The sequence below is a fragment of the Chiloscyllium punctatum genome, chromosome 13, assembly GCF_047496795.1.
Source record: "Chiloscyllium punctatum isolate Juve2018m chromosome 13, sChiPun1.3, whole genome shotgun sequence".
NCBI lineage: Eukaryota > Metazoa > Chordata > Chondrichthyes > Orectolobiformes > Hemiscylliidae > Chiloscyllium > Chiloscyllium punctatum.
The window spans coordinates 27,833,139-27,843,964 of NC_092751.1; the positions used below are offsets into that span (position 1 = coordinate 27,833,139).

A 10,826-nucleotide genomic window follows, 5' to 3' on the forward strand; every position below is an offset into this window, starting at 1 on the left:
TGGAACTGAAAGCAACAGTAGAGCTGCTGGCGATTTTCCCCGCGGGAGGCGAACACGATCACGACAGAACAGGCACTTTGGAAAATTTGGCACTTTCCCACACCGCAGTCAATCCCCCGGGAAGCAAAACCATTTTTCTTCTGTTTTAAACAGAAATGCAGCAGTGATCGAAACAGCATTTTAACAAGCTGTTGCCGATTGAGCTGTTCAGAAGAAATGGCAGCGGTGGGATTCGAACCCACGCCCCGGTCGAGACCGGAGCCTTAATCCTGCGCCTTAGACCGCTCGGGCACACTACCAACACGCCCACCTCGCCATTTTCTTGCACTTCCAATTGTGCTCCTGCATAACAACAGATGCAAACTCACGTGAAAAGGGTTCTATGATCCCTCTCCGACTCGCACAGCAGCTCGGATGTGCCCGTCTACAATATCAATTTCTCAGCAGATAATGACAGCCCATCAATACAGACAAAAATCACTGGTAAGCTGAGTCTATCGTCTCAGACTGGATTCAGCTACAAATGTATCTGTGAGTGCGTGAGAATATATGATCGGTTATGATTGGGTCAAATTACCATCAGCTGCTGGACATTACTGCAATTCGGATTCTTGCTTTGCTAAATGATTTCACCCATTGCTCGAAACAGGACAACTTTCACGTTTACACGGAACATGAAACACACCGGACTACAGGGAAAATGCACAAAGCTGAGCAGGCCGTGTCCCAAATCATACCGTGCAGCATAGTTTCAGTCACTGTGTCTGTCTTGCAGAATAAGGTTCCCAAAGAAAGTTCCACCTTAAAACCGGAGGTCGCATTCCAATCCGAGAACGACAGATTGCATCGTGAGGAAGGTCTGACCTCGGGGCCGGTTCGAGATGCCACTTTCCTTGCCTTTTACCTTCACCGTGAAATTTGCTGCAGAGATGTTCACACCTGGACATGAGCCTCATGGATACCAACTGAGTCGGAAACCTGTGTGGGAATCGATGAGAAGCGTCTCAATAGAGTTTAACAAATTCCATGGTGCGCTTTAGAAATGCAGTTTCTTTTCACCTCAATCTAAAAGGCAGTTTCTCAACATAGTAACAGAAGTCAAAAGGTAATTACCTCACCCCACCCCCACTCCGGAAGAGGTGCTAACTGCCCTTGATTGCTTTTTGTTCACGATGTGAAGAGCTCTCACGCCTGATTCACCTTCACGTGTCTGGTTGCTGAGTGAATCACAAAGAAGGAGTTTCACCAGAGCTGCAACTGCCACACTTCCCCAGTCGCCCTCCCGTTTACATTTTCCTGCTCGTCAGTGATTTCAAGAGAATAAAAATGGATGCGATGTCATTGTGTAGTCTCTCTGTCGATTCCTCCGTTTCAGTTCCAACGTGGCTTAGATCTCGGGGCGCACCTTAATACGAGCGATGCTATGAAAGCACAGGTCCAGAGGTTCCTCTGAGAGTGTAATTTCTTTCATTGCTGTTGCTGATTGAATGAGCCACCAACCTGCGAACTGCTCCAAAACATGATTCAGGATCTCTGGTGCCAATTCTCGCACGTTGAATAACGACAGACACCTTCCAAATAAGGTCTTTCAGAGACGACTTTGGGATACATTTGACAGACAGACTAGTTGAGGAATCCGTGGTGCGCTGTGACACCAGCGCATCAGCTTCTTCCCTATCTTTGAACCGGGCCGCCTGCGCAAGGAATGCAAATGCGGTAATGCTTTTCGTGGAAGGATCAGAAGGGGGTAACTACACTCTCAAACAGAATGGCATATGATCAGAACCAGGTAGGAGAAAAACTTTACAATGCTTTGCACTGTTAGTAAATGGAACTGCATTGCATTTCACGACGAGAGCAGATTTGTTCAAGCAAACTCGAAGGCAGGTTTGCAGATGGGAAAGCAAGCAAGTCAGCTCCGTTCTTGTCCATGTAAAAGACTGCAGTTGAAGAACAAAGCTGTTTCTGCCCACTTTCGAACTGGGGACCTTTCGCGCGTGAGGCGAACGTGATGACCACTACACTACAGAAACTGGCCTCTGACGGCCCTGCTGGCGCTCAGTGGCATCCAGCACTGAAACCTGAAGCCATTCTCCCTGTCACCTTTCTGTTTCCATGAGCTCGTTGTTTAATGGGGACTTGTTTAAATTTGGCTATGTGCTGAGCATGGACGTGATACACCGAAGTATCTGTTTCCACGTGGTGTACCCCAATAACGTTGTGTTGCTCACACCTGCTTTAAAGAATTACGTTTTTGCGGAGCTTACCGTCGCAGTCTGTGGCAAAATCATTTAGTCTGTTCGACTGCTCACGGGAAAGGTAGTATTGTGAAACACTGCAGAAACGAACGACATCCTTACTTTTGCTCCGACTGACCATACTCCGTGAAAGTTTCCCAGATTCTCAGTTGAGGATTTTTGCAGCTGGAAGTTACCTCAGAAACCCTGTTAATTCGTAATGTATTGAGCGAATCGCAAAACAGAAAGCATTTAACACGGAACACAAACAAAACTGGAAAACCAAATGCATTTTCAGACACAGCGAGCACGAATGCTAAATGTGAGACAGTCCGGGGGCATGAGCCATAAAGTAATCACCCAACTGACAACGGGGCAATTCCAAACTAATCTTTCAAACATACTGGAGCCTGAGTGCACCACCACTTCCCAGACAATGCTGCAAAGCGACAAAGAAAGAACATGACAAGAATGGGCCATAAAAAGTGAATTTCACCAATCGCAGTCTCGATTAGATTACCTTTCCCTTCCGATGTCTCCAGGACGGAAATGAAGAAAGTGGGAGAAATTCAAGAACATATGACATCGAAATAGATTGGAACGATTTTCTCATTGGCCAGAAAACCGAATGACGGCGAGTCGAGTCACCGTAGGACTCTGTTTCGCAACAGCGATGAAATAACAGTCTCCATTCGGTTCCAGTAAAAGCTCAACTTGCCTGGAACTGAAAGCAACAGTAGAGCTGCTGGCGATTTTCCCCGCGGGAGGCGAACACGATCACGACAGAACAGGCACTTTGGAAAATTTGGCACTTTCCCACACCGCAGTCAATCCCCCGGGAAGCAAAACCATTTTTCTTCTGTTTTAAACAGAAATGCAGCAGTGATCGAAACAGCATTTTAACAAGCTGTTGCCGATGGAGCTGTTCAGAAGAAATGGCAGCGGTGGGATTCGAACCCACGCCCCGGTCGAGACCGGAGCCTTAATCCTGCGCCTTAGACCGCTCGGCCACACTACCAACACGCCCACCTCGCCATTTTCTTGCACTTCCAATTGTGCTCCTGCATAACAACAGATGCAAACTCACGTGAAAAGGGTTCTATGATCCCTCTCCGACTCGCACAGCAGCTCGGATGTGCCCGTCTACAATATCAATTTCTCAGCAGATAATGACAGCCCATCAATACAGACAAAAATCACTGGTAAGCTGAGTCTATCGTCTCAGACTGGATTCAGCTACAAATGTATCTGTGAGTGCGTGAGAATATATGATCGGTTATGATTGGGTCAAATTACCATCAGCTGCTGGACATTACTGCAATTCGGATTCTTGCTTTGCTAAATGATTTCACCCATTGCTCGAAACAGGACAACTTTCACGTTTACACGGAACATGAAACACACCGGACTACAGGGAAAATGCACAAAGCTGAGCAGGCCGTGTCCCAAATCATACCGTGCAGCATAGTTTCAGTCACTGTGTCTGTCTTGCAGAATAAGGTTCCCAAAGAAAGTTCCACCTTAAAACCGGAGGTCGCATTCCAATCCGAGAACGACAGATTGCATCGTGAGGAAGGTCTGACTTCGGGGCCGGTTCGAGATGCCACTTTCCTTGCCTTTTACCTTCACCGTGAAATTTGCTGCAGAGATGTTCACACCTGGACATGAGCCTCATGGATACCAACTGAGTCGGAAACCTGTGTGGGAATCGATGAGAAGCGTCTCAATAGAGTTTAACAAATTCCATGGTGCGCTTTAGAAATGCAGTTTCTTTTCACCTCAATCTAAAAGGCAGTTTCTCAACATAGTAACAGAAGTCAAAAGGTAATTACCTCACCCCACCCCCACTCCGGAAGAGGTGCTAACTGCCCTTGATTGCTTTTTGTTCACGATGTGAAGAGCTCTCACGCCTGATTCACCTTCACGTGTCTGGTTGCTGAGTGAATCACAAAGAAGGAGTTTCACCAGAGCTGCAACTGCCACACTTCCCCAGTCGCCCTCCCGTTTACATTTTCCTGCTCGTCAGTGATTTCAAGAGAATAAAAATGGATGCGATGTCATTGTGTAGTCTCTCTGTCGATTCCTCCGTTTCAGTTCCAACGTGGCTTAGATCTCGGGGCGCACCTTAATACGAGCGATGCTATGAAAGCACAGGTCCAGAGGTTCCTCTGAGAGTGTAATTTCTTTCATTGCTGTTGCTGATTGAATGAGCCACCAACCTGCGAACTGCTCCAAAACATGATTCAGGATCTCTGGTGCCAATTCTCGCACGTTGAATAACGACAGACACCTTCCAAATAAGGTCTTTCAGAGACGACTTTGGGATACATTTGACAGACAGACTAGTTGAGGAATCCGTGGTGCGCTGTGACACCAGCGCATCAGCTTCTTCCCTATCTTTGAACCGGGCCGCCTGCGCAAGGAATGCAAATGCGGTAATGCTTTTCGTGGAAGGATCAGAAGGGGGTAACTACACTCTCAAACAGAATGGCATATGATCAGAACCAGGTAGGAGAAAAACTTTACAATGCTTTGCACTGTTAGTAAATGGAACTGCATTGCATTTCACGACGAGAGCAGATTTGTTCAAGCAAACTCGAAGGCAGGTTTGCAGATGGGAAAGCAAGCAAGTCAGCTCCGTTCTTGTCCATGTAAAAGACTGCAGTTGAAGAACAAAGCTGTTTCTGCCCACTTTCGAACTGGGGACCTTTCGCGCGTGAGGCGAACGTGATGACCACTACACTACAGAAACTGGCCTCTGACGGCCCTGCTGGCGCTCAGTGGCATCCAGCACTGAAACCTGAAGCCATTCTCCCTGTCACCTTTCTGTTTCCATGAGCTCGTTGTTTAATGGGGACTTGTTTAAATTTGGCTATGTGCTGAGCATGGACGTGATACACCGAAGTATCTGTTTCCACGTGGTGTACCCCAATAACGTTGTGTTGCTCACACCTGCTTTAAAGAATTACGTTTTTGCGGAGCTTACCGTCGCAGTCTGTGGCAAAATCATTTAGTCTGTTCGACTGCTCACGGGAAAGGTAGTATTGTGAAACACTGCAGAAACGAACGACATCCTTACTTTTGCTCCGACTGACCATACTCCGTGAAAGTTTCCCAGATTCTCAGTTGAGGATTTTTGCAGCTGGAAGTTACCTCAGAAACCCTGTTAATTCGTAATGTATTGAGCGAATCGCAAAACAGAAAGCATTTAACACGGAACACAAACAAAACTGGAAAACCAAATGCATTTTCAGACACAGCGAGCACGAATGCTAAATGTGAGACAGTCCGGGGGCATGAGCCATAAAGTAATCACCCAACTGACAACGGGGCAATTCCAAACTAATCTTTCAAGCATACTGGAGCCTGAGTGCACCACCACTTCCCAGACAATGCTGCAAAGCGACAAAGAAAGAACATGACAAGAATGGGCCATAAAAAGTGAATTTCACCAATCGCAGTCTCGATTAGATTACCTTTCCCTTCCGATGTCTCCAGGACGGAAATGAAGAAAGTGGGAGAAATTCAAGAACATATGACATCGAAATAGATTGGAACGATTTTCTCATTGGCCAGAAAACCGAATGACGGCGAGTCGAGTCACCGTAGGACTCTGTTTCGCAACAGCGATGAAATAACAGTCTCCATTCGGTTCCAGTAAAAGCTCAACTTGCCTGGAACTGAAAGCAACAGTAGAGCTGCTGGCGATTTTCCCCGCGGGAGGCGAACACGATCACGACAGAACAGGCACTTTGGAAAATTTGGCACTTTCCCACACCGCAGTCAATCCCCCGGGAAGCAAAACCATTTTTCTTCTGTTTTAAACAGAAATGCAGCAGTGATCGAAACAGCATTTTAACAAGCTGTTGCCGATGGAGCTGTTCAGAAGAAATGGCAGCGGTGGGATTCGAACCCACGCCCCGGTCGAGACCGGAGCCTTAATCCAGCGCCTTAGACCGCTCGGGCACACTACCAACACGCCCACCTCGCCATTTTCTTGCACTTCCAATTGTGCTCCTGCATAACAACAGATGCAAACTCACGTGAAAAGGGTTCTATGATCCCTCTCCGACTCGCACAGCAGCTCGGATGTGCCCGTCTACAATATCAATTTCTCAGCAGATAATGACAGCCCATCAATACAGACAAAAATCACTGGTAAGCTGAGTCTATCGTCTCAGACTGGATTCAGCTACAAATGTATCTGTGAGTGCGTGAGAATATATGATCGGTTATGATTGGGTCAAATTACCATCAGCTGCTGGACATTACTGCAATTCGGATTCTTGCTTTGCTAAATGATTTCACCCATTGCTCGAAACAGGACAACTTTCACGTTTACACGGAACATGAAACACACCGGACTTCAGGGAAAATGCACAAAGCTGAGCAGGCCGTGTCCCAAATCATACCGTGCAGCATAGTTTCAGTCACTGTGTCTGTCTTGCAGAATAAGGTTCCCAAAGAAAGTTCCACCTTAAAACCGGAGGTCGCATTCCAATCCGAGAACGACAGATTGCATCGTGAGGAAGGTCTGACCTCGGGGCCGGTTCGAGATGCCACTTTCCTTGCCTTTTACCTTCACCGTGAAATTTGCTGCAGAGATGTTCACACCTGGACATGAGCCTCATGGATACCAACTGAGTCGGAAACCTGTGTGGGAATCGATGAGAAGCGTCTCAATAGAGTTTAACAAATTCCATGGTGCGCTTTAGAAATGCAGTTTCTTTTCACCTCAGTCTAAAAGGCAGTTTCTCAACATAGCAACAGAAGTCAAAAGGTAATTACCTCACCCCACCCCCACTCCGGAAGAGGTGCTAACTGCCCTTGATTGCTTTTTGTTCACGATGTGAAGAGCTCTCACGCCTGATTCACCTTCACGTGTCTGGTTGCTGAGTGAATCACAAAGAAGGAGTTTCACCAGAGCTGCAACTGCCACACTTCCCCAGTCGCCCTCCCGTTTACATTTTCCTGCTCGTCAGTGATTTCAAGAAAACCAAATGGATGCGATGTCATTCTGTAGTCTCTCTGTCGATTCCTCCGTTTCAGTTCCAACGTGGCTTAGATCTCGGGGCGCACCTTAATACGAGCGACGCTATGAAAGCACTGGTCCAGAGGTTCCTCTGAGAGTGTAATTTCTTTCATTGCTGTTGCTGATTGAATGAGCCACCAACCTGCGAACTGCTCCAAAACATGATTCAGGATCTCTGGTGCCAATTCTCGCACGTTGAATAACGACAGACACCTTCCAAATGAGGTCTTTCAGAGACGACTTTGGGATACATTTGACAGACAGATTAGTTCAGGAATCCGTGGTGCATTGTGACACCAGCGCATCGGCTTCTTCCCTATCTTTGAACCGGGCTGCCTGCGCAAGGAATGCAAATGCGGTAATGCTTTTCGTGGAAGGATCAGAAGGGGGTAACTACACTCTCAAACAGAATGGCATATGATCAGAACCAGGTAGGAGAAAAACTTTACAATGCTTTGCACTGTCAGTAAATGGAACTGCATTGCATTTCACGACGAGAGCAGATTTGTTTAAGCAAACTCGAAGGCAGGTTTGCAGATGGGAAAGCAAGCAAGTCAGCTCCGTTCTTGTCCATGTAAAAGACTGCAGTTGAAGAACAAAGCTGTTTCTGCCCACTTTCGAACTGGGGACCTTTCGCGTGTGAGGCGAACGTGATGACCACTACACTACAGAAACTGGCCTCTGACGGCCCTGCTGGCGCTCAGTGGCATCCAGCACTGAAACCTGAAGCCATTCTCCCTGTCACCTTTCTGTTTCCATGAGCTCGTTGTTTAATGGGGACTTGTTTAAATTTGGCTATGTGCTGAGCATGGACGTGATACACCGAAGTATCTGTTTCCACGTGGTGTACCCCAATAACGTTGTGTTGCTCACACCTGCTTTAAAGAATTACGTTTTTGCGGAGCTTACCGTCGCAGTCTGTGGCAAAATCATTTAGTCTGTTCGACTGCTCACGGGAAAGGTAGTATTGTGAAACACTGCAGAAACGAACGACATCCTTACTTTTGCTCCGACTGACCATACTCCGTGAAAGTTTCCCAGATTCTCAGTTGAGGATTTTTGCAGCTGGAAGTTACCTCAGAAACCCTGTTAATTCGTAATGTATTGAGCGAATCGCAAAACAGAAAGCATTTAACACGGAACACAAACAAAACTGGAAAACCAAATGCATTTTCAGACACAGCGAGCACGAATGCTAAATGTGAGACAGTCCGGGGGCATGAGCCATAAAGTAATCACCCAACTGACAACGGGGCAATTCCAAACTAATCTTTCAAGCATACTGGAGCCTGAGTGCACCACCACTTCCCAGACAATGCTGCAAAGCGACAAAGAAAGAACATGACAAGAATGGGCCATAAAAAGTGAATTTCACCAATCGCAGTCTCGATTAGATTACCTTTCCCTTCCGATGTCTCCAGGACGGAAATGAAGAAAGTGGGAGAAATTCAAGAACATATGACATCGAAATAGATTGGAACGATTTTCTCATTGGCCAGAAAACCGAATGACGGCGAGTCGAGTCACCGTAGGACTCTGTTTCGCAACAGCGATGAAATAACAGTCTCCATTCGGTTCCAGTAAAAGCTCAACTTGCCTGGAACTGAAAGCAACAGTAGAGCTGCTGGCGATTTTCCCCGCGGGAGGCGAACACGATCACGACAGAACAGGCACTTTGGAAAATTTGGCACTTTCCCACACCGCAGTCAATCCCCCGGGAAGCAAAACCATTTTTCTTCTGTTTTAAACAGAAATGCAGCAGTGATCGAAACAGCATTTTAACAAGCTGTTGCCGATGGAGCTGTTCAGAAGAAATGGCAGCGGTGGGATTCGAACCCACGCCCCGGTCGAGACCGGAGCCTTAATCCTGCGCCTTAGACCGCTCGGGCACACTACCAACACGCCCACCTCGCCATTTTCTTGCACTTCCAATTGTGCTCCTGCATAACAACAGATGCAAACTCACGTGAAAAGGGTTCTATGATCCCTCTCCGACTCGCACAGCAGCTCGGATGTGCCCGTCTACAATATCAATTTCTCAGCAGATAATGACAGCCCATCAATACAGACAAAAATCACTGGTAAGCTGAGTCTATCGTCTCAGACTGGATTCAGCTACAAATGTATCTGTGAGTGCGTGAGAATATATGATCGGTTATGATTGGGTCAAATTACCATCAGCTGCTGGACATTACTGCAATTCGGATTCTTGCTTTGCTAAATGATTTCACCCATTGCTCGAAACAGGACAACTTTCACGTTTACACGGAACATGAAACACACCGGACTACAGGGAAAATGCACAAAGCTGAGCAGGCCGTGTCCCAAATCATACCGTGCAGCATAGTTTCAGTCACTGTGTCTGTCTTGCAGAATAAGGTTCCCAAAGAAAGTTCCACCTTAAAACCGGAGGTCGCATTCCAATCCGAGAACGACAGATTGCATCGTGAGGAAGGTCTGACCTCGGGGCCGGTTCGAGATGCCACTTTCCTTGCCTTTTACCTTCACCGTGAAATTTGCTGCAGAGATGTTCACACCTGGACATGAGCCTCATGGATACCAACTGAGTCGGAAACCTGTGTGGGAATCGATGAGAAGCGTCTCAATAGAGTTTAACAAATTCCATGGTGCGCTTTAGAAATGCAGTTTCTTTTCACCTCAGTCTAAAAGGCAGTTTCTCAACATAGCAACAGAAGTCAAAAGGTAATTACCTCACCCCACCCCCACTCCGGAAGAGGTGCTAACTGCCCTTGATTGCTTTTTGTTCACGATGTGAAGAGCTCTCACGCCTGATTCACCTTCACGTGTCTGGTTGCTGAGTGAATCACAAAGAAGGAGTTTCACCAGAGCTGCAACTGCCACACTTCCCCAGTCGCCCTCCCGTTTACATTTTCCTGCTCGTCAGTGATTTCAAGAAAACCAAATGGATGCGATGTCATTCTGTAGTCTCTCTGTCGATTCCTCCGTTTCAGTTCCAACGTGGCTTAGATCTCGGGGCGCACCTTAATACGAGCGACGCTATGAAAGCACTGGTCCAGAGGTTCCTCTGAGAGTGTAATTTCTTTCATTGCTGTTGCTGATTGAATGAGCCACCAACCTGCGAACTGCTCCAAAACATGATTCAGGATCTCTGGTGCCAATTCTCGCACGTTGAATAACGACAGACACCTTCCAAATGAGGTCTTTCAGAGACGACTTTGGGATACATTTGACAGACAGATTAGTTCAGGAATCCGTGGTGCATTGTGACACCAGCGCATCGGCTTCTTCCCTATCTTTGAACCGGGCTGCCTGCGCAAGGAATGCAAATGCGGTAATGCTTTTCGTGGAAGGATCAGAAGGGGGTAACTACACTCTCAAACAGAATGGCATATGATCAGAACCAGGTAGGAGAAAAACTTTACAATGCTTTGCACTGTCAGTAAATGGAACTGCATTGCATTTCACGACGAGAGCAGATTTGTTTAAGCAAACTCGAAGGCAGGTTTGCAGATGGGAAAGCAAGCAAGTCAGCTCCGTTCTTGTCCATGTAAAAGACTGCAGTTGAAGAACAAAGC

At 47.0% G+C, this 10,826-nt stretch overlaps 3 non-coding genes across 3 annotated transcripts; all 3 read right to left on the reverse strand.

The window, feature by feature from the left end:
- Positions 1-1,960: 1,960 nt before the first annotated feature.
- trnav-cac (transfer RNA valine (anticodon CAC)) lies at positions 1,961-2,033 on the reverse strand. Its single transcript has one exon. It is a non-coding gene; the product is annotated as a tRNA-Val (tRNA).
- Positions 2,034-4,916: 2,883 nt separating this feature from the next.
- Positions 4,917-4,989, reverse strand: trnav-cac (transfer RNA valine (anticodon CAC)). Its single transcript has one exon. It is a non-coding gene; the product is annotated as a tRNA-Val (tRNA).
- A 2,882-nt stretch (positions 4,990-7,871) lies between these two features.
- On the reverse strand, positions 7,872-7,944 carry trnav-cac (transfer RNA valine (anticodon CAC)). Its single transcript has one exon. It is a non-coding gene; the product is annotated as a tRNA-Val (tRNA).
- Positions 7,945-10,826: the final 2,882 nt, after the last annotated feature.